The sequence below is a fragment of the Podarcis filfolensis genome, assembly GCF_964270895.1.
Source record: "Podarcis filfolensis genome assembly, chromosome: W".
Taxonomy (NCBI): Eukaryota; Metazoa; Chordata; class Lepidosauria; order Squamata; family Lacertidae; genus Podarcis; species Podarcis filfolensis.
In genome coordinates, this window is record NC_139619.1 from 1,317,729 (window position 1) to 1,342,161 (window position 24,433).

Here is a 24,433-nt window from a genome sequence, read left to right on the forward strand (position 1 = left end):
AGACTGGTAAAGGCAGGAAAAGGTGCACACCAGCAAGTGACGATAGAAGAACTGAGAGACTGTACCTACGTGACAGAAGCAAATCATCTGGGTATATACAAGATGACATGGCGCAACGTAATGTGAAGTTGACTGCTAGCACTGTTCAGCACAGATTGAAGGAATATGGTCTAAATGCTAGAATTCCATGAAAAAGAATTCCATGGAATAATAATAATAATTTATTCTTTCTACCCTGTCCATCTGGCTGGGTTTCCCCAGACAGTCAGGGAGGCTTCCAACAAAAGATTAAAAATACATTAAAACATCAGTCATTAAAAACTTCCCTAAACAGGGCTGCCTTCAGATGTCTCCTAAATGTCAGATAGTTGTTTATTTCTTTGACATCTGATGGGAGGGCGTTCCACAGGGCGGGCGCCACTACCAAGAAGGCCCTCTGCCTAGTTCCCTGTAACTTGGCTTCTCACAGTGAGGGAACCGCCAGAAGGCCCTCTGGGCTGGACCTCAGTGTCCGGGCAGAACGATGGGGGTGGAGACGCTCCTTCAGGTATCCTGGACCGAGGCCGTTTAGGGCTTTCAAGGTCAGCACCAACACTTTGAATTGTGCTTGGAAACGTACTGGGAGCCAATGTAGGTCTTTCAAGACTGGTGTTATGTGGTCTCGGCAGCCGCTCCCTGTCACCATTGTTTTTAAAAAAGGCATTGTTATCTCTCAAACAAAGGTTGAAAAGACTAAACTGAGCTAAAACCCATGTTAACTGGACAGCGGAACAATGGGACAGTGCTATTTGGAGTCATGAAACCAAAATCTCTTTGCTTAGTAGTGATGGCATGAAATATGTGAGAAGAATCAGAGGAGATTTACATCCTACTTGCATTACACCTACCATGAAACACCCAGTTAGTGTTATGATCTGGGGTTGTGTGACAGCAAAAGGTGTGAGCAGAATTTGCATCATTAATGGGAATGTAAATGCCCCAAAATACATAGCCTAGAGACCTTAACCCAGGGCTCAGCAAACTTTTTCAGCAGGTGGCCGGTCCACTGTCCCTCAGACCTTGTGGGGGGCCGGACTATATTTTGAAAAAAAGTAATTAATGCATTCCTATGCCCCACAAATAACCCAGAGATGCATTTTAAATAAAAGGACACATTCTACTCATGTAAAAACATGCTGATTCCCGGACCACCCGCGGGCCAGATTTAGAAGGTGATTGGGCCGGATCTGGCCCCCGGGCCTTAGTTTGCCTACCCAATCCAAAATCTATGGAGCCGACTAAAGAACCTTGTTAGTCAGAAGCAACCCAGCAATAAAACCCAATTAATAGAGGCAATAATTCAATCTGGGTTTCACATTATTACAGCTGCAGAACTAAAGAAACTTGGTTCACTCCATGGGAAGGCGTTGTAAGACCGTAATTAAAGCTAAAGGTTACCCAACTAAGTATTAACTGACATGGTGAGAATTTTTGTATATCTCATTTTTTCTATGTGTTTCATGTTTCTTCTTGATGACTGCTGTTGTAATAAATAATCCTTCATAAAATTTATTGCATTACATTCTTCATTAAATTATCTTTCCATTGATATATAATTTTATGGTATTACTCCAAAAAATAGTGGTGTTATGAGCCATCAAACCTCGGAAATACACTTTTTCCAAAAGGTTTCCACAATTTTGGCCACTAGTGTATACAGAGTGCCTCCTACATTCCTCACAGAAAGTAAACTTTTCATTCAAGAAAAGCTTGCTTTGCTGTGTGTAACTATGAATTTCACATTGGGCAGCATGGGCACCACAGAGTGCAGACATCATATGGGGACAGATAAAGGGAGAGCAGCATTAAAGAAAAGAAAACCAGATTCTGTAAGTGAGAGCAATTCACATAACGGGGAGACTTGTTTGGAACAAACAGTGACTGATTCCCTACACCGGCAAGCAAGCACCATCTCGCCTGAACTTGTGAACTGCAGGGAAGGCAAGGGAGGGAAAGTAGCAAAGTGATTGGAAGACCCAGCCCCAGAAATCTTTTTGTCTTTGCAGACAAGTTATTTATGATTTACTGTACAGAGAACACAGACAGGCAAAGCAGCAAAAGCTTCCCACAAAGGTGATAAAGGATTTGCCCATCTGCCACACACCTTTGCTTTGGGCAGTGTACAGAGAAGAGACAACATGCAGAGCATCCCAGAATGGCTTCCCAGAGCCCATCACCAAGAGTATCCTGCTACTGCTGCCACTGTCCACTCCACACCTGCTCTTTCAATCTTCCAGGGGTCATCCAGATGGTGAACACAGGAGCAGCCACCTCACTGCTTCACAGGAAATTTATAGGTGCCACAGTAACACTCACTTGCCTTGTATGGAGGCAGTGGCCCCCTTTTTCTCCCAGAGTCCCACACCAACATTTGGAAGGCATTCTGCTTCCCACGTAGGGGACTTGAGAGGGTGGTGAAGGGGAGGGGGAGAGACAGGCTCTGCTGCTATGGGGGTAGTTAGGAGGGTCAGAGCCCAGACAGAGGCTGGTGGGAATGCAGTAGCAGAGGAAGATACTCAGAGGCAGCGGGGAGCAACCTAGAAACCAAGTCAGGACTGGGGCTCAATTTCATATACTTGTCTGTTTGGAAGTATAAGTGACAGAGAGGACATAGGAAGTTGCTTTGTGCTGCTGAGGACCATTGGCCCAACTTTCTCAGTATTGCATACCCTTGCACACCCTTCAAGTATCCCTATTTTCCAGGGAGAGTCCCAGAATTACGAAAGCCATCCTGGCGTCTGATTTGATCTGGGAATGTCCCTGTTTCCCCATGTCAGTGCTGCCGCCACCAAACTCAGGGAGGAGCCGGCACTTGTCCTGAGCTGCGGCGGTGAGGGAGCATCCTGTGGACTCTCCATGGCCATTGCCGCCGCCACCAACCCCCTCCCTTGGGTAGCTCATAGCGGCTGCTGGAGAACGGGTGAGGATGTGGAATGTTGGAGGGCAGAGTATTAGCTACACTGAACCACTTCCCTGAGGGCACCACTGAAAACTACAAAGGCTTACATCTCCAGAAGCACTGATGTCCATATCACATTCACTTGGGTATCACTCATTGGAGCCAACTCCTTGGGGTCGAGGTACATTCGGCCCAGGGTTCAAAACGAACACGTGCTTTTTGCAATTCAATAGCGCCACCTTGCAACCAAGTTTAGATTTCCTGTTGCAATGTTGCGACTAAAATCTCCAGCAAGGGCAACATCCCTAAGAGCAAGCACAAAAGCTGAACACCTGTTACCAGGTTGTTGAGCTTAAGGCACTCTGCAAGAAGCCTTTAGATACGCAGGAAGAAGAAATCTGATTCCATTGTGCTACTGTTTGCAAGGGCTGCAAAGCAAGTTGTCTGCTGGTCTGCTGTAGAAAAAACAGCAGAGCAGCTGGTTTTTCAGCCCACCCCCACACCTCCCCTCCAGAGCTGCTTGTGTTTAAGCAATGACCTTGGTGAGATAAAGAGCTCAGCCAAGAACAGCAAAGCCAGAGGAACAGAGGCTCCGTCTCCATAGCAACAAGACCAGATTTACATACCTCACAGAAAAAGGGGACTATGACTCAGTTGAGGGAGTCAGTAAGTAGACTTACAAGACTCTCCCCAGACTTCAAAAAAGATCCAGAATAAACGGTCCTTAGAACAGAAGATGGACCAACAAAACAAAGATGCTGCAGATAGTGTGGAAGCTATGGGACTTAGGGAAAACTTCCCACTGACAGGCACAAAGGCTCATAACGTAGTATCATGCTGCTCCTTTGCCTCTATGCTGACCTTGGAATCCTCACACATGTTCATCAGTGGATGAACCATCAGGAAGACTTGACCCACTAATTCAACTTGGCTCAGATAGAGAGAATTTATTAAGAGAGACTCTGAATACAGTCCTGGATGAACATCAGACAGACCATAATGGTGACATGAAAGAACTTACACCACATATGCATACAGGTTGTGTGGACTATGAAGTAGACCTGCGCACGTTATACAAATCACACCACAGCAGCAAGCATCAGGAATCTGCAAACCTTAAATATCTGGCACAAGAACTTCTAGAGAATGGTGAGCAAGAAACTGCTGTGCAAATATTTCCTGCTCGGCAAGAACAGCTACATGGCCAAAAGAAAAACTTGCATCTACCTTATGTTTCTTCTCAGGAGACTCTTCAAGAGTTCGACCTTCCAATATTATTAAGAGAGTCAGAGCAATTAAATAAAGATGTTCCAATTGAAGGATCTTACAAAAGCCAATCATTTTGTCAAATGAGACAACCTGCATAGAGACCCCAATGGAATGACTATTATTGTTATTCATTCATCCAAGTGGATGAAACACTTGGATGAACCATTCATCAGTGGATGAACCATCAGGAAGACTTGATCCACTAATTCAACTTGGCTCAGATAGAGAGAATTTATTAAGAGAGACTCTGAATACAGTCCTGGATGAACATCAGACAGACCATAATGGTGACATGAAAGAACTTACACCACATATGCATACAGGCTGTGTGGACTATGAAGTAGACCTGAAGTAGACAGTTAAAACACAATTATTTAAAAGCAATTTGAAACAATTTACTGTCACAGAAATAAGGTGGCTTCTAAAAATATGCCCAAGCAGGCAAATGCATAATTTTGCAGCCAGCCAACCCTTGGTTTTGTTTTTTTTTTTGGGGGGGGGGGTGGAGGCAACCAGATGGGGAGAAATGGATTCAAGTCCCTTTTTAACTTTAAAAATTCAGAGTAACCCTGGATCAGTCACTGTTTCTGAGACCAGTCAATCTCACAGAGCTGTTTGGTGGATAAAAAGTGGGGTGAGGAGGGAATAAACCTTCACCAGCACTAGGTACTACCGTTGCTAAGATTGGTGGTGGGGCTAACCTGCCCCCCCCCCAATGTTTTATTCAAGTAGACGCCCTTGCATGCTTAAGTTACAGTATAAAAAACCCCAATTGTGCAACGATACAATATAGCTCTGTATTTAGGATACTATCTAAAACGCTCCCCACTCCAATTCCCAGCAAGTGACAGGGTCATAGCCTGTCCCATCAGGCTCTCTTTTAAACCAATTCAGACCACTGTTTACACAGACTAGCAGCAACCATCCAGAGTTTCACACAGAGGACATTTCCAGGACCATCTGGAGATGCTGGGGATTTAAACTGGGACCTTCTGCATGTGAAATACTGTATATGCTCTACCAGGAAATTATTTCAGTCTAGGTGGTTGCAGTGGGGATGGGGGTGGGGGTGGGGAAATATAAATGGGCAGTTCTCTGGTGGGTTGAAGTATGTGTCATAGGAGGTCAAACACACAAGAACCCTCTCCTGTGTGTGTGTGCAGATCAAAAAGGAAAGTCACATATTTGGGGGCTCTCCCCAGGTGTGTATTAGAAGGGAAGCAGCAAATGCATGGGGTGTTGTTTTTGTGTGTGTGTGTGCGCGCGCGCGCAAGAGAGATAAAAAAAAATGGCGGGGAGACTCTTCTGTGCTGTTTAGCGGGGAAAACAATCGTATAATAATAATAAAATTTTTTATTTATATCCCGCCCTCCCCAGCCGAAGCCAGGCTCAGGGCGGCTAACAATAAAAAAACAGTACGAAAGTACAGCATAAAGTACAGCATATGGGAAGAAAATGCGGAAAGGGGGGCTCCTGTGTGCCTGCTGTGAGGGGGAAACTGAGTTGCATGGAGAACAAATGAGGTGAGAAAATATGTCCGTTGAGGGCATGGGCGTAGCCTGTTGGGATATGAGTACTACGCAGCTGCGAACAAGCAGTTCGATGTTTACATCACATGATGGGTCTAACTGTGGGACAGGATGTTCCAAGCAATTCTCAGGGATTTGTTCTCTGTCTAATATGAGACCTTCCTGTTGTTTGTGTCGAGGAAGTCTAACGCAGTTGCTCGGAGGAGACTGAGTGAGCAGACATGCTTTTTGTACAGTGTACAGTCATGAATAAAGTAGAGATGAAATAGTCTACTTTCTGATTGTTTTCTTTCTCCTGCTGCTATGCAAGGGGGAAGGGGGTGTGCACCTTTCATCAGGGAGGTGTCGCCTATCAAGATCTCCCTGGTCTGCCGGGATGCCAGCCAGGGTAGGTCACCGGCAAACAGGCCCCAACAAGCCTGGGAAGATGAGCCAGCCTTCCCAAGGGGGCCAGTTTCCAACAAGTGGTAGCACGTGGATGGTCGAGGCAACAAGGCACAGCTAAGGGGGGCAGCTGTCCCCCTAAATCAAGTAAGTCCATACAAAATACTTAGATGAGGTTCCGCGCCCCCCCATAAATCCTGGCTACGCCCATGGTGAGGGGCAAAAAGTCAAACACATGCAGTGGGGGGGCGGGGTCTCTGCATGTCCGTCAGGAGTAGAGATGTAAAATTTCCGGAAATTTTGAAGCCACGAGAAAAAACCGTTTTCCCTCTGTTTTTTCCCGGGGAAAAATGGAAATTTTGGAAAAAAGTTCAGTGTGGAGTAGTTTTACAAATTGCATAAAACACAGTGTAGATAAAAGTATTATGCTTGCAATAAAACAGGTAACCAACCCCTTTTCCTCAAAAGCAACAAAAAAAGCAAGAAACCATCAACATTAAAAATAATCAGATTTGCCCCTTAGAACCAACAGCAAATAAAGTTAAGGTCCACTTCAATATTTAAGCTCCATAGAAGGTCTACCCTTTGAGTAGTCCTTTAAAAAAAAATCCAAAACAAAAACAAAACCAGAAGAAACACCATATACAGTTTCTTCTATCTCATTTTTTGAACTACTGCTATCATTTTCCATTTCTTCTTCCTCTTTCTCTTTGTCATTTTTCTCATGGACTTCTTAAAAAAGGCTTTGGGGGGGGGGACACACCTGTTTTTTCCCCTGTTTCCCCCCAGGTCTTTCAGTCTCTACTTGACCACAGGCAGCGCAAAGCATAAGGCAATTTTTCTGCATGCCAGGCAGAAGTAACTAACATCCAGTTACTGAATAGTATGTTGCACTACGGCTTAAACTCTGAAAGGAAAAGGCGTGTATGTGGTTTTTTTATTGAATTTGTTATTATATATTATAAACCGGACGCGGGTGGCCCTGTGGGTTAAACCACAGAGCCTAGGACTTGCCGATCAGAAGGTCGGCGGTTCAAATCCCCGCGATGGGGTGAGCTCCCGTTGCTCGGTCCCTGCTCCTGCCCACCTAGCAGTTTGAAAGAACGTCCAAGTGCAAGTACAGTGGTACCTCGGGTTAAGTACTTAATTTGTTCCAGAGGTCTGTTCTTAACCTGAAGCACCACTTTAGCTAATGGGGCCTCCCGCTGCTGCTGCACCGCCGGAGCACGATTTCTGTTCTCATCCTGAAGCAAAGTTCTTAACCCGAGGTTCTATTTCTGGGTTAGCGGAGTCTGTAACCTGAATCGTATGTAACCCAAGGTACCACTGTAGATCAATAGGTACCGCTCCGGCGGGAAGGCAAACGGCATTTCCGTGCGCTGCTCTGGTTCGCCAGAAGCGGCTTACTCATGCTGGCCACATGTCCCGGAAGCTGTACGCCGGCTCCCTCGGCCAGTGAAGCGAGATGAGCGCCACAACCCCAAAGTCGTCTACGACTGGACCTAATGGTCAGGGGTCCCTTTACCTTTATTATAAACTGCATGATGGTAAGAGAGCTTTCTAAACAGTTTACAAAAATATACAACAGAATATTAAAATGATTGATAAAACACAGTTAAAAGCAGGTATTTAAGAGTATTCAAAAGATCTTTAAAGTCAGCAGTGGTTAAAAGGAAGTAAATCACATGCAGCTTCTACGTGTTCAGATGGGCTGGCCCTAACGAAAATGTTTTGAGCAGCACCCAGAAAGAGTACAGTGAGAGCACCTGCCTGGTGTCAGTTGGCACGGGGCACCAAAGTGTGGGTGCTGGAAGGCCTGGGGGGGTGGAAAAATTGGGGGGAGGGAACAGTTTTTTTCAGGTTTTTTCCCCCAAGCCATTTTTTTTCAGGAAAAATTGGGGGGAAAGAGTGTGTGGAATATTCAACCTATATCAAACTTTTTTTCCAATTTTTCCGGAAAAAAGCGGCTTTGGAAAAAACCAGAAAATACCTGGGGTTTTCCCCCATTTTCCCCGGTTTCCCCCCAGGCCTTCCCATCTCTAGTCAGGAGAGAAACAGCCATATATAAAGGCACCTTCTAGGATGTGATAGAAATGACGGGAGAGGAATAAAAAAAAAGTTGTGAGGAGTAGCTGAGAGAGAAGGAGAATAGAAGTACCAGCACCCCATAACAATAATTCATGATAATTAACTGTTGTTATGATGATGATTTTTTTGTACTCCCCCTTCACCACCGCCCCTTACCTGCTTCTCCGGGCAGGAGTCTCCGAGGCAGTCAGCTGCGCTCTCTCACTCCTTCCCAACCCTCACACCGCCAGCCCGTTCTCCTGTTCTGGGGCTTTGCCTCGCTCCCTCCAGGCATTTCCGGTCGGAGTGGCCCATCCCACTCCGCAACAGAAAATACTCATCCTAGGAGGTGGCCCCGCTCTCCTTCTGTCCCGCCTCTGACCGGAAAGAGTAAACTTTAGACCAGTATTAGGAAGAACCCCGGAGCCACTTCCGGCTCTGCTTCCCGCTTCTCGGTCTCCTTACGGACTCTGCATAGACTTAGAAATCTATGATTGTTCTCATTCTAGAGACGAGACTTCCGAGTTATCTAGGAAATGCCTTGCTCACACACTGCGGCTGCGCGATATGATTAGACTGAGCAGCAGTAAAGCGAGGCGGGAATACGGGACTTGAGCACGGCGGTGATTGGGCGGCAGAGTCCTCACAGGAAAAGGGTAAAAGGCGGATCCAGCTGATTTTAAACGGATCCTCATGAATTCATATGATTTTTTCATTCAAATTAAATAAAAACACCATGATACTGTAGGCCATGTCTTACTCTGTAGGGGGACTGGGTTAAAGGCGGATCTACACGGATCCTCATGGATCCTCCACTTTTTAAAAAATAACTCCAACAAATCCAGTGTCAAATCACACCTGGAAGGCACGCCTACAGACTGGATTATAAAAAACGAGGATTCAACACTTTGCCGCGCTGCAGCACCACAAAAACATGGATCCACAGTATGGATCCTCATGAATTCATATGATTTTTATATTGAAACAAAATAAAAACACCATGATACTCCAGACCACATCTTAGTCCGTAGGCAGAACCAAACAAATCACGCATCCACTGTTTCATGGTGCCGCAATGGCGCAAAAACATGGGTAAAAAACACGGATCCTCATGGATCCTCATGGTTTTTGCACTAGATCGGCTCGAAGTCACCATCAGATCAAACATCATGGCCATGGGCACAACATGCACCACAAAAATCACAGATCCACGGCTTCCTGGCGACACTGTGGCCCAAAAACGTGGTTCTGAAGCACGGATCCTCACACTTCTAACATTGGGCCACCACAAACTCGCCATCAAATCACATGTCATAGCCGGGGGCACATCCTGCACCAGAAAAAACTCAGATCCACAACTTCCTCGCCACTCCATAACCCAAAAATGTGGTTTCAAAGCATAGATCCTCATGGATCCTCATGCTTTTTGCACTGGGCCACCCATAACTCACCGTAAAAATCACACGTCATAGCCATGGGCACAGCCTGTACCACAAAAAACAAGGATCCACCACTTCCTTGTCATACTGTGGGCCAAAAACATGTTTTTGAAGCACGTATCCTCATGCATCATCTTGCTTTTTGCATTGGGCCAACCCAAACTCACCGTCAAATCACACATCATAGCCAGGGGCACAGCCTTCACCACAAAAAACAAGAATCTACAGCTTCCTGGCCAAACCATGGCCCAAAAAACGTGGTTTTGAAGCATGGATCCTCATACATCCTCATGTTTTTTCCATTGGGCCCCCCATAACTCACCGTCAAAACACACATCATAGCAAGGGGCACAGCCTGCACCACAAAAAACTCAGATCCATGGCTTCCTTGCCGTTTTAGGCGCAAAAACGTGGATTCGAAGAACGGATCCTCATGGATCCTCACGCTTTTTTCATTGGGACACCCCTACCTCACCATCAAATCACACATCATAGCCAGGGGCATAGCCTGCACCACAGAAAACTCGGATTCATGGCTTCCTGGCTACTCTATGGCCCAAAAACGTGGTTTCGAAGCACGGACCCTCATGGATCATCTTGTTTTTTGCATTGCCCACCCCAAACCCACGGTCAAATCACACATTGTAGTCAGGGGCACAGCCTGCACCACAAAAATCTAGTATCCACCGCTTCCTGATCATACCATGGCCCAAAAACCTGTTCTTGAAGCACGTATCCTCATGGATGATCTTGCTTTTTGCATTGGCCACCCCAAACGCACCGTGAAATCACACATCAAAAAACTCAGATCCACGGCTTCTTGGCCATTCTAGGCCCATAAACGTGGTTTTGAAGAACGTATTCTCATGGATCCGCATTGAGCCTCAGATTTTTTGCATTGGGCCCCCCAAACTCACCATCAAATCACACATCATAGCCAGGGGCACAGCCTGCACCAGAAAAAACAAGGATCTACAGCTTCTTGGCCAAACCATGGCCCAAAAAACGTGGTTTCGAAGCATGGATCCTCATACATCCTCATGTTTTTTGCATTGGGCCCCGCATAACTCACTGCCAGATCACACATCGTAGCCACGAGCACATCCTGCACCACAAAAAACAAGGATCTACAGCTTCCTGGCTAAACCATGGCCCAAAAACATGGTTTCCTCATGCTTTTTGAACTGGGTCAAACCAAACTCACCGTCAAATCATACATACAGCCTGCACCACAAAAATCCAGGATCTACAACTTCCTGGTCATACCGTGGCCCAAAAACATGTTTTTGAAGCACATATCCCCATGGATCCTCATGCTTTTTACACTGGGCCAACCCAAAATCACCGTCAAATCACACATGATAGCCAGGGGCACAGCCTGCACCAGGAAAAAAACAGATCCATGGCTTCTTGGCCGTTCTAGGCCCAAAAATGTGGTTTCGATGCACGGCTCCTCATGGATCCTCACGCTTTTTGCATTGGGCCAACTGTAACTCACCGTCAAATCGCAGTCAAATCCTCATTGATCTTCATGTTTTTTGCATTGGGCCCCTCCCTAACTCACCTTCAGATCACACATCATAGCTAGAGTCACAGCAGCACCACAAAAAAAATTTAAAAAAATTCCACGGCTTCCTAGCCGCTCCATGGCCCAAAAACGGGGTTTCGAAGCACTGATCCTCATGGATCCTCACGCTTTCTGCATTGGGCCTACCCAACTCACCGTCAAATCACAAATCACAGCCAGGGGCAGAGCCTATACCACAAAAAACATGGATCTACAGCTTCCTGGTGATACCGTGGCCCAAAAACATGTTTTTGAAGCATGTATCCTCATGAATCCTCACACTTTTTACATTGGGCCAACCCAAACTCACCGTCGAATTACACATGATAGTTAGGGGCACAGCCTGCACCAGAAAAAACACAGATCCATTGGCCCTTCTAGACCCAAAAACGGGGTTTCGAAGCACAGCTCCTCATGGATCCTGACGCTTTTTGCATTGGACCACCCATAACTCACCGTAAAAATCACACGTCATAGCCAGGGGCACAGCCTGTAGGACAAAAAAAATGGATCCACAGTTTCCTGGCCATACCATGGCCCAAAAACATGTTTTTGAAGCACGTATCCTCATGGATCATCTTGCTCTTTGCTGCTGCTGCTGCTCTAGTGAGTGCTGGGTGGGCTGCTCCCTTTCCTGCCAACTCCATCTGGCCTAGGGGCGGAGCCTGCACTCAGCGCCACAGTTTAAGAGGCCTGAGGGAGGCTTTCGGGACACTGCTGCTGCTGCTGCTGCTGCTCTAGTGAGTGCTGGGTGGGCCGCTCCCTTTCCTGCGAACTCCATCTGGCCTAGGGGGCAGAGCCTGCACTCACCGCCACAGTTTAGAGGCCTATGCAGCTCCCTGCAGCAAGTGACAAAATGGTTTTAAATGTTTTAAGTGCTTTTAATTTGCTGCACTTTAAATGGTTGTTGTTGTTTTTTATAATATTCTATAATTTTATTGTTTTATTTCTGCTTGGGGTTGGATAAGTATTTTGTCAGCCTGGGGAGTAGTTTAATTTTAGCACTATTGTTTCTTGCTTTGCTTCTTTTTTATTATTCTGTTACTATTATATAGTTTGTATTTTGCTTTTTAAGGGGAAGGGCCAGGGCTGCCTGGGAGTGGGCCTCAGCCAATAGAATGGCTGGGGCAGGTTCCACAGGGGGGGAATGTATTGGGACACCTGATCTCAGTGATCACGGGCAGGAGGAGGAGTTACGCTAAGACCAGACCATATCATAACCGAGGAGGCAGGGTTAGTCATTGTTTGAGGACTATCCCTGCCTCCAATTCTGGTCCTGACCAGAAGGATACTGGAATCAGCAAGGGAAACCCACATGGCCTGAACGTGCTGCTGTGCAATGCCAGGTCAATGATTCATAAGACCACTGCCATCCATGACTTGATCATGGTTGGAGGACTTGACCTGGCATGTGTAACAGAGACTTGGTTGGATGAAGCAGATGGGCCTGTCCTTGCCGCTGCTTGTCCACCAGGTTTCTCTTATGCACAGCAACCCAGGTCATGTGGGCGGGGAGGGGGGGTTGCAGTGATTTTTAGGAAGTCATTAGTTTGCACCAGGCGTCCTATTGGGAAGACCCAGTTTTCCGAGTGCATGTTCTGGAAGTCGGGCAATAGGGGCAGTACAGGATTCATATTGGTGTACCAACCTCCCCGCTCCACCAAGGATTCCCTGCCCGAGCTGCTTCAGGTCGTGGCGGATTTTCTCCTGGAGACACCTAGCTTGGTTGTCCTGGGGGATTTTAACATCCATGCCGACACGACCTTACAAGGGACCGCTCGGGACTTCGTGGAAAGCATAGCCTCCATGGGGCTGTCCCTGAATAAATTTGGCCCAACTCATAGCCACGGACATGCCTTAGACTTGGTGTTTACCTCTACAGATGTTGGTGATCTGACACTAACTAAAAGCGAAACAAAAGAAGTGCCATGGTCAGATCACTTCCTGGTGCAACTGGACTTCCCCGCGACCCTTCCCCTCTGCAGGGAGGTGGGACCGATTCGGATGGTCCGCCCCCGCCACTTAATGGATCCAATTGGCTTCCAGAGAGTGGTAGGGGATGTTTTATCCCAAGTTGATGGCCTTTCAGCTGATTCCCTGGTGGCCCGCTGGAATGCGGAGTTAACCAGGGCTATTGACTGTCTGGCTCCGAAGCACCCTCTCTGATTGCATGGAGCCCGGACAGCCCCGTGGTTTTCCCCGGAGCTGAGGGCGATGAAACTATCGTTGAGACGGGTAGAGCGCCGGTGGCGGAAAACTTACTCTGAATCAGACCGGATACGGGCTAGAGCTCAACGTCGAGCCTACCAAGTGGCAATGGCGACGGCGAAGAGGGCCTTCTTCGCCGCCTCCATTGCATCTGCAGAAAACAGCAGCAGAAGACTTTTTCAGGTGGTTCGCAATCTATCGGAACCACTTGCACCACCGGGGCCTGGTAGGGACCCCAAGGTCTCCTGCAATGCTTTTGCAAAGTTTTTTGCAGATAAAGTCGCTCAGATTCAGAAGGAGGTAGACTCCACCGTGGGAGCAGGGCCAGGGCGGGAGAGTGCTGGAGTCCTGTCTAGTCATGTTATATGGGATCAATTCCAATCTGTTACCTCCGAGGATGTGGACAGGCTGCTTGGAAATGGGCTTTGTGGGGTGGTGAATGCTTCCCTCTGTGAGGGAGCCTTCCCAGACCCGCTGAAAGAGGCAGTCATTAAACCGCTTCTTAAAAAAACATCTTTAGACCCAATCAATTTGGCTAACTATCGCCCAGTCTCAAATTTACCATTCTAGGGCAAGGTGATTGAGCGGGTGGTTGCCGAACAACTCCAAGCACGCCTGGAGGATGCGGACCATTTGGATCCCTTCCAATCGGGATTCAGGCCTCATCATGGGACTGAAACTGCCTTGGTCGTGCTGGTTGATGATCTCCAGCGGGCTAGGGACAAAGGTGAGAGCTGTTTCCTAGTTCTGCTGGATCTCTCAGCGGCCTTTCACTCCATCAACCATAACATCCTTCTGGGCCATCTTGAGGGGCTGGGAGCTGGGGGCACTGTTATGCAGTGGTGCCCTGCAAGACGAACGCCTCGCAAGACGAAAAACCCGCTAGACGAAAGGGTTTTCCGTTTTGGAGGCGCTTCGCAAAACGAATTTCCCTATGGGCTTCCTTCGCAAGACGAAAGCCCATAGGGAAATCTCCAGGACAGCGGGGAAGCGCAGCGCGTCTTCCCCACTGTCCTCGGACCTCCTCCGAAGGCTGGCGGTGGGGCGGAGAGACCTCCTCCCGCTGCCAGCCTTCGGAAGGCTGCTCCGCAGGCTGGCGGCGGGAGGAGGTCTCTCCGCCCCACCGCCAGCCTTCGGAAGGCTGCTCCATAGGCTGGCGGCGGGAGGAGGTCTCTCCGCCCCACCGGCAGCCTTCGGAAGGCTGCTCCGTAGGCTGGCGGCGGGAGGAGGTCTCTCCGCCCCACCGGCAGCCTTCGGAAGGCTGCTCCGTAGGCTGGCGGCGGGAGGAGGTCTCTCCGCCCCACCGGCAGCCTTCGGCGGTGGGGCGGAGAGACCTCCTCCCGCCGCCAGCCTTCGGAAGGCTCCTCCGAAGGCTGGCGGTGGGGCGGAGAGACCTTCTCCCCGCGCCAGCCTTCGGATGGCTGTCCTGAAGACTTGTGGTGGGAGGAGGGTTTTCCTTCCCACCGCCAACATTCAGAATGCTGTTCTGAATGTTGGCTGTGGGGAGGAAAAACCCTCCTCCCACCGCAAGCCCCGGGAACAGAGGAGAAGCGCTGCGCGCCTTCCCCTCTGATCGCCTACCTGTACCTGAAGGCTTGTGGTGGGGAGAGAAAAGCCCTTCTCCGCACCGCCAGCCTGGCAAGCGGTCTCCATAGGAACGCATTAATTGATTTTCAATGCATTCCTATGGGAAACCGTGCTTCGCAAGACGAAAAACTCGCAAGAAGAAAAAACTTGCAGAACGAATTAATTTTGTCTTGCGAGGCACCACTGTACGGTGGTTCCGCTCCTTTCTCCTGGGCCATGTCCAGAAAGTGGTGTTGGGGGATGAGTGTTCAGACCCCTGGGCTCTCACTTGTGGGGTGCCTCAGGGTTCCGTCCTCTCCCCCATGCTTTTTAATATCTATATGAAGCCGCTGGGAGAGATCATCAGGGAGTTTGGGCTGGGTGTTCATCAGTATGCAGATGACACCCAGCTCTACCTCTCCTTTAAATCACAATCAGTGAAGGCGGTGAAGGTCCTGTGTGAGTGCCTGGAGGCGGTTGGAGGATGGATGGCGGCTAACAGATTGAGGTTGAATCCTGACAAGACAGAAGTACTGTTTTGGGGGGACAGGGGGCGGGTGGGTGTGGAGGACTCCCTGGTCCTGAATGGGGTAACTGTGCCCCTGAAGGATCAGGTGCACAGCCTGGGAGTCATTCTGGACTCATAGCTGTCCATGGAGGCGCAGGTCAATTCTGTGTCCAGGGCAACTGTCTACCAGCTCCACCTGGTACGCAGGGTAAGACCCTACCTGCCCGCGGACTGTCTCACCAGAGTGGTGCATGCTCTGGTTATCTCCCACTTGGACTACTGCAATGTGCTCTACGTGGGGCTACCTTTGAAGGTGACCCGGAAACTGCAATTAATCCAGAATGCGGCAGCTAGACTGGTGACTGGGAGTGGCCGCCGGGACCATATAACACCGGTTCTGAGAGATCTGCTGACCTTTGGTGTTGGTGCTGACCTTTAAAGCCCTAAACGGCCTTGGTCCTGTATACCTGAAGGAGCGTCTCCACCCCCATCGTTCAGCCCGGACACTGAGATCCAGCGCCGAGGGCCTTCTGGCGATTCCCTCATTGCGAGAAGTAAGGTTACAGGGAACTAGGCAGAGGGCCTTCTCGGTAGTGGCACCTGCCCTGTGGAACGCCCTCCCAGCAGATGTCAAGGCAATAAACAACTATTTTACTTTTAAAAGACAACTGAAGGCAGCCCTCTTTAGGGAAGTTTTTAATGTCTAATGCTGTATTGTTTTTAATATTCAGTTGGAAGCCGCCCAGAGTGGCCAGGGAAACCCAGCCAGATGAGCGGGGTACAAATAAATTATTATTATTATTATTATTATTATTATTATTATTATTATTATTATTATTATGCCACACCTAAGTCACCGTCAAATCACACATCATAGCCAGGGTCACAGCCTGCACAAAATAAAAACTCAGATCCATGGCTTCTTGGCTGTTCTAGGCCAAAAAACATGCTTTCGAAGCACAAATCCTCATGGATCCTCACGCTTTTTGCATTAAGCCAACCCTAATTCACCATCAAAACAAACATCATACCCAGGGGCACAGCCTGCACCACAAAACTCTAGTATCCCCCGATTCCTGTTCATGCCGTGGCCCAAAAACATGGTTTTGAAGCACGGATCCTCATGGATCCTCACGCTTTTTGCATTGGGCCACCCCAACCCCCCCCAAAAAACAAACATCTTAGCCAGGGGAACAGCCTGCACCACAAAAAACACGGATCCACGGCTTCCTGGCCACTCCATGGCCCAAAAACGTGGATTCGAAGCATGGATCCTCATGGACGCGGCAGCTAAAAAAGCCAATGCAATTCTGGGCTGCATCAATAGGAGTATAGCATCTAGATCAAGGGAAGTAATAGTGCCACTGTATTCTGCTCTGGTCAGACCTCACCTGGAGTACTGTGTCCAGTTCTGGGCACCACAGTTCAAGAAGGACACTGACAAACTGGAACGTGTCCAGAGGAGGGCAACCAAAATGGTCAAAGGCCTGGAAACGATGCCTTATGAGGAACGGCTAAGGGAGCTGGGCATGTTTAGCCTGGAGAAGAGGAGGTTAAGGGGTGATATGATAGCCATGTTCAAATATATAAAAGGAGGGAGAAAGGTTGTTTTCTGCTGCTCCAGAGAAGCGGACACGGAGCAATGGATCCAAACTACAAGAAAGAAGATTCCACCTAAACATTAGGAAGAACTTCCTGACAGTAAGAGCTGTTCGACAGTGGGATTTGCTGCCAAGGAGTGTGGTGGAGTCTCCTTCTTTGGAGGTCTTTAAGCAGAGGCTTGACAACCATATGTCAGGAGTGCTCTGATGGTGTTTCCTGCTTGGCAGGGGGTTGGACTCGATGGCCCTTGTGGTCTCTTCCAACTCTATGATTCTATGATTCTATGGATCCTCACTCTTTTTGCATTGGGCCAACCCTAACTCACCATCAAAACAAACATCTTAGCCAGGGGAACAGCCTGCACCACAAAAATCTCGTATCCCCCGCTTCCTGTTCATACCGTGGCCCGAAAACATGGTTTTGAATCACGGATCCTCATGGATCCTCACGCTTTTTGCATTGGGAGAACCAAAACTCATCGTCAATTACACATCATAGCCAAAAACAGGGTTTCGAAGCACGGCTCCTCATGGTTCATCTTGCTTTTTGCATTGGCCACCCCAAACTCACAGTGAAATCACAAATCATAGCCAAGAGCACAGCCTGCACAACAAAAACTCGGATCCACGAGTTCCTCGCCATTCTAGGCACAAAAACATGGTTTCAAAGAATGGATCCTCATGGATCCTCACGCTTTTTGCATTGGGCCAAACCTAACTCACCGGCAAATCACACATCATAGCCAGGGTCACAGCCTGCACCACAAAAAAAGCGGATCCACGGCTTCCTGGCCACTCCATGGCCCAAAAACGTGGTTTCGAAGCACGGATCCTCATGGATGATCTTGCTTTTTGCATTGGCCACCCCAAACTCACCGTGAAATCACACATCGAAAAACTCAGATCCACGGCTTCCTGGCCGCTCCATGGCCCAAAAACATGGTTTCGAAGCACAGATTCTCAGGGATCATCACGCTTTTTGCTTTGGGCCACCTTTAACTCACCGTCAAATCACACGTCACAGCCAGGGGTATAGCCTGCACCACAAAAAGCACAGATCCACCGCTTCCTGGCTGCTCCATGGCCCAAAAACGTGGTTTCGAAGCACTGATCCTCATGGTTCCTCACGCAGTTTGCATTGGGCCACCCCTAATTCACCGTCAAATCACACATTAAAGCCAGTGACATAGCCTGCATCAAAAAAATCTGGGATCCACAGCTTCCTGGCAACTCCATGGCCCAAAATCGTGGTTTCGAAGCACGGATCCTCATGGATCCTCACACTTTTTGCATTGGGCCACCCCTAATTCACCGTCAAATCACACATCATAACACAGCCTGCACCACAAAAAACACGGATCCATGGCTTCCTGGTCGCTCGATGGCCCAAAAACGTGGTTTCAAAGCACGGATCCTCATGGATCCTCACACATTTTGCATTGCCCCCCCCCCAACACACCGTCAAATCACACGTCATAGTCAGGGGCAAAGCCTGCACCACAAAATACTTGGATCCACTGCTTCCTGGACACACCGTGGCACAAAAACGTGGTTTCAAAGCACAGATCCTCTTGGATCCTGACACTTCTTGCATTGGGCCAACCCTAACTCACTGTCAAATCACACATCATAGCTAGGGTTACAGCCTGCACCACAAAAAACTAGGATCCACGGCTTCTTGGCCGCTGCATGGCCCAATAACATGGTTTTGAAGCACGGATCCTTATGGATCCTCACACTTTTTGCATTTGGCCAACCCTATGTTGTTTTGTCGTTTTGTCGTGTCCGACTCTTTGTGACCCCATGGACCAGAGCACGCCAGGCACTTCTGTCTTCCACTGCCTCCTGCAGTTTGGTCAAGCTCATGCTGGTAGCTTCCAGAACACTACCCAACCATCTCGTCCTCTGTTGTCCCCTTCTCCTTGTGTCCTCCATCAGGGTCTTTTCCAGGGTCTTTTCCCTTTCTCCTTGTGTCCAACATCAGGGTCTTTTCCAGGGAGTCTTCTCTTCTCATGAGGTGGCCAAAGTATTGGAGCCTCAGCTTCACGATTTGTCCTTCCAGTGAGCACTCAGGGCTGATTTCCTTAAGAATGGATAGGTGTGATCTTCTTGCAGTCCATGGGACTCTCAAGAGTCTCCTCCAGCACCATAATTCAAAAGCATCAATTCTTCGGCGATCAGCCTTCTTTATGGTCCAGCTCTCATTTCCATACATCACTACTGCACCCAGTGCAGATGACACCAAACTGGGAGGGGTGGCTAACACCCCAGAGGACAGGATCACACTTCAAAACGACCTTGACGGATTAGAGAACTGGGCCAAAACAAACAAGATTAATTTTAACAGGGAGAAATGTAAAGTATTGCACTTGGGCAAAAAAAAAATGAGAGGCACAAATACAAGATGGGTGACACCTGGCTTGAGAGCACTACATGTGAAAAGGATCTAGGAGTCTTGGTTGACCACAAACTTGACATGAGCCAACAGTGTGACGCGGCAGCTAAAAAAGCCAATGCAATTCTGGGCTGCATCAATAGGAGTATAGCATCTAGATCAAGGGAAGTAATAGTGCCACTGTATTCTGCTCTGGTCAGACCTCACCTGGAGTACTGTGTCCAGTTCTGCCCTGCTTCGTTTTGATCTCCAAGGCCAAACTTGCCAGTTGTTCCTTTTATCTCTTGACTCCCTACTTCAGCATTCCAATCCCCTATAATGAGAAGAACATCCTTCTTTGGTGTCACTTCTATAAGGTGTTGTAAGTCTTCATAGAATTGGTCAATTTCAGTTTCTTCAGCACCAGTAGTTGGTGCATAAACTTGGATTACTGTGATGTTAAAAGGTCTGCCTTGGATTCGTATCAAGATCATTCTATCATTTTTGAGATTGCATCCCAGTACAGCTTTTGCCACTCTTTTGTTGACTATGAGGGCCACTCCATTTCTTTTACGTGTTTCTTGCCCACAGTAGTAGATATGATGGTCATCCGAACTGAATTTGCCCATTCCTGTCCATTTTAGTTCACTGATGCCCAGGATGTCAATATTTATTCTTGCCATCTCATTTTTGACCACCTCCAACTTACCCAGGTTCATGGTTCTTACATTCCAGGTTCCTATGCAATATTTTTCTTTACAGCATTGGGCTTTCCTTTCGCTTCCAGGCATATCCGCAACTGAGCGTCCTTTCGGCTTTGGCCCAGCAGCTTCAGCAGCTCTGGATCTACATGTACTTGCCCTCCGCTCTTCCCCAGTAGCATGTTGGACGCCTTCCGACCTGAGGGGCTCATCTTCCAGCGTCATAATTTTTATATGCCTGTTGTCTTTGTCCATGGAGTTTTCTTGGCAGGGATACTGGAGTGGCTTGCCAGTTCCTCCTCCAGGTGGATCACGTTTGGTCAAAACTCTCCACTATGACCTGTTCATCTTGGGTGCCCTGCTCAGCATAGTTCATAGCTTCTCTGAGTTCTTCAAGCCCCTTCGCCACGGCAAGGCAGTGATCCATGAAGGGGGACCCTCTTGTAAGTGCCTGTAAAAATGCACCCCACATTTTCTTTAAACAATGTCAGGCTTAGAGAGAAACAGGGAACTGGGTACTCCTTATTCGTGTCAACTGCTCCTGAATCTATTTCCCTTTTTTGCCTGGTCCCTAAAGGTGTATGATGAAGGTGCCAGCCAAGCATTCCACAAACAGGGAGCCACTGCAGATAAGGCCCATTCTTGTGCTTCCAGGCATATCCGCAACTGAGCGTCCTTTCGGCTTTGGCCCAGCCGCTTCCTCAGCTCTGAATCTACTTGTACTTGGTCCTCCGCTCTTCCTCAGTAGCATTCCTCTTCCTTGGACGCCTTCCGACCTGAGGGGCTCGTCTTCCAGCATCATAACATTTATATGCCTTCCAGTAGCACCTTAGAGACCAACTAAGTTTGTTATTGGTATGAGCTTCCGTGTGCATGGTATCTGAAGAAGTGTGCATGCACACGAACGCTCATACCAGTAACTAACTTAGTTGGTCTCTAAGGTGCTACTGGAAGGAATTTATTTATTTTGTTTGTTTGTTTTGTTTTGTTTCATATTACAGATGTAGGAAATCTTTGGCCATCCAGATGTTGCTGAAGTATAGCTCCTGTCATTTCTGGCCATTGGCTAAGCTTGCTTGGCCTGATGGGAGTTGCAGCTGAGCAACGTCTGGAGGGCCAAAGGTTCTGCATGCCTGCTATATAAGCATGGCGGCCCTTTGCACCTGGTCCTTTATTGGCACAGTTATCCCATTCAGGACCAGGGTGTCCACCACACCTGCCTGCCCCCTCTCCCCAAGAAACAGTCCATTGATTTCAGTGGATCTGCTCAAAGCTGAATTCAACACAACCCTATACATGCAAATTTGCTTCAGGAACATTCAAACCATTGAGCAGGGTTGGGGAACCTGTGGCTCCCCAGAACTCCCATCATCCCTGCCACGAAACCACTGCTTGGCCTGATAACTGGGGCTGAAAGAAGTCACCTGCACATTTCTTCAAAGAGTCCACAAAATCCCGTACAAATTCCTTTTCCTGACTGCAGGACATCTGCTGCCTCTGAAGCCCTCTTGGCTTCATCATAGAAGGCTTCCATATCATATTCTGGAGAAATAAACACATTTATGAACTATCACCCCAAAGCACGAAATGCATAGTGAACAAGGGTCTGCAAAAGTCACGTGTGGGTTACAAACGTTCAGAAGATGCGAGTGATCAATCAATTCAATGAACATATATCTTTTTTCCTTAATGAAATAACAAAAGTTTATTGCGTAACAAATCACCTATATGATGGCAGATCCGCATCCAAATGGCTCGGACTTTCTCCAGGTCACTGTGGGCTTTTTTGAGCAAGACGCTCACCAGGTTTTCCACGCTATCCTTGACATTCACCTGTTTCACAAAAGGTAAATAGATTTGGTAGCAGTTAGACTGGGTCAGTGTCAGGATGCACTGGTGGACTGGATGAGGGACAATAAACTGCATTTGAATCCTGGGGCGATGGAGTAGCTTGGTGGGTGGTTCTCATGTTCCAGAAATTGACAGGTTTCCTGTTCTGGATGTGGTTGCACTCCCCCTGAAGGAGCCAGGGCATAGTTGGGGGCACTCCTGGAATAATAATAATAATTTAAAAAATTAAAATTTATACCCCGTCCGTCTGGCTGGGTTTCCCCAGCCATTCTGGGCGGCTCCCAACAGAATATGAAGAAGAATAATAATTAAAAAATAAAACATCAAACATTTAAAACTTCCCTAAACAAGGTTGCCTTCAGATGTCTTCTAAAGGTCAGGTGCTTATTTCCTTGACATCTGATGGGAGGGCATTCCACAGGGTGGGCACCACCACTGAGAAGGCCCTCTGCCTGGTTCCCTGTAGCTTTACTTTTCGCAGTGAGGGAACCGCCAGAAGGCCCTCGGAGCTAGACCTCAGTGTCTGGACTGAAGGATGGGAGTAGAGACGCTCCATCAGGTATACTGGGCCAGGGCTGTTTAGGGCTTGAAAGGTCAGCACCAACACTTTGAATTGTGCTCGGAAACGTACTGGGAACCAATGTAGGTCCTTCAGGACCGGCGTTGTGTGGTCCCGGCAGCCACTCCCAGTCACCAGTCTAGCTGCCGCATTCTGGACTAGTTGTAGTTTCCGGGTGACCTTCAAAGGTAGCCCCACATAGAGCACATTGCAGTAGTCCAAGCAGGAGATAACCAGAGCATGCACCACTCTGGCGAGACAGTCTACATCTTTGTCACTAGACAGCCCAAGTTTCTTACAGTGGTACCTCGGGTTAAGAACTTAATTTGTTCTGGAGGTCTGTTCTTACCCTGAAACTGTTCTTAACCTGAGGTACCACGTTAGCTAATGGGGTCTCCCGCCGCCGCACGATTTCTGTTCTCATCCTGAAGCAAAGTTCTTAACCCGAGGTACTATTTCTGGGTTAGCGGAGTCCGTAACCTGAAGCGTCTGTAACCTGAAGCATCTGTAACCCGAGGTACCACTGTATCTGGCTAGGAGTGCCTTTTACCAGCTTCATCTGTTGTTGTTTTTTAAATAATATTTATTAAGAGTTTAAAGATTACAAAAAGAGAAAAAAAGTTAAACAAAACAAAACAATACAATACAATACAAGAAAAACAAAAACACTACTTATACACTAATCTTAACAAAACAAAAACAAAAACAATTAAAAACACATCCAATATTTCCATATCTTATCTTTCATTTACTTGTTTCAGCGACCTCCTCGCACCTCCCTTTTTTGTATTCCAGTTCAATTAGCTATTTCAGCAAATCCTTTCCATCTTCCTCAGTTTTCTGTCCTATAATTTATCTTAACACAATCTAGCCTTATTTTTCCCTTTAGTCCATTAACAATCTATTTTTACTTAATTCTTTGTAACATTTCTGCTAAAGCCATATAACTTCATTCCAGCTTCCTTCTAACATTCATTAATTTTACAGTATTTCTGTAAATAGTCTTTAAATTTTTTCCAATCTTCTTCCACCGACTCTTCTCCCTGGTCTCGGATTCGGCCAGTCATTTCCGCCAGTTCCATGTAGTCCATCAACTTCATCTGCCATTCTTCCCGGGTGGGTAAATCTTGTGTCTTCCAATACTTTGCGATGAGTATTCTTGCTGCTGTAGTAGCATACATAAAGAAAGTTCTATCCTTCTTTGGCACCAATTGGCCGACCATGCCCAGGAGAAAGGCCTCTGGTTTCTTCAGGAAGGTATATTTAAATACCTTTTTCATTTCATTATAAATCATCTCCCAGAATGTCTTAATCCTTGGGCAAGTCCACCAAAGGTGAAAGAATGTACCTTCCGTCTCATTACATTTTGTCCATTAAACTTTAATTAGTTTAATGTTAAGTAAACGTCCAGTGCGCTTCCGCTGCGCCATAAATCTTATCTCAGCAGAGAATTTCGTGCAGCGGTTGAAGAAGGCAGGAGAAACAGTACCTTTCAATGAAGAATCCTGGAGCAAGCACTTTGGAACTCAGGAAAAAACTTTATTTACAAAAGAAAAACCCTGGCGATAAAGCACACACGCTTTTATCTCCGGCATAAAGAAAACTTTACTCTAAACTTAACTCATATCAGCAAACATGCCCATGGCCACAAACTGAGTCTGCGAGTCAGGTCAAAGGGGGAAAAACACACGAGTGAACTGACTATTTATACAAACTAACTCACATTCCTGGATGCTTAATGACTTCCAGCTGCTCAGTGATTAGAGCGACTTGTTACCTCTTAACCCTTTAGTACCAACACATTTCCAGCATTTATTGTCAGGTAAGTTATAATTTTTTGCGAGCTCGACTGGTGTCATGTACCACCTGTAA

The 24,433-nt window shown here is 47.5% G+C and overlaps 1 protein-coding gene and 1 long non-coding RNA gene across 2 annotated transcripts in view; one reads left to right on the plus strand and one right to left on the minus strand.

The window, feature by feature from the left end:
* LOC310753783 (putative helicase senataxin) overlaps positions 1-8,504 on the minus strand; it is a 215,455-nt gene extending 206,951 nt beyond the window's left edge. The window contains exon 1 of the mRNA XM_083595121.1: positions 8,365-8,504. The gene's annotated coding sequence lies outside the window, so the exon portion shown is untranslated. The remainder of the gene's footprint in view (positions 1-8,364) is intronic.
* LOC310753799 overlaps positions 1-24,433 on the plus strand; it is a 272,887-nt gene that overhangs the window by 189,782 nt on the left and 58,672 nt on the right. The window lies entirely within an intron of this gene.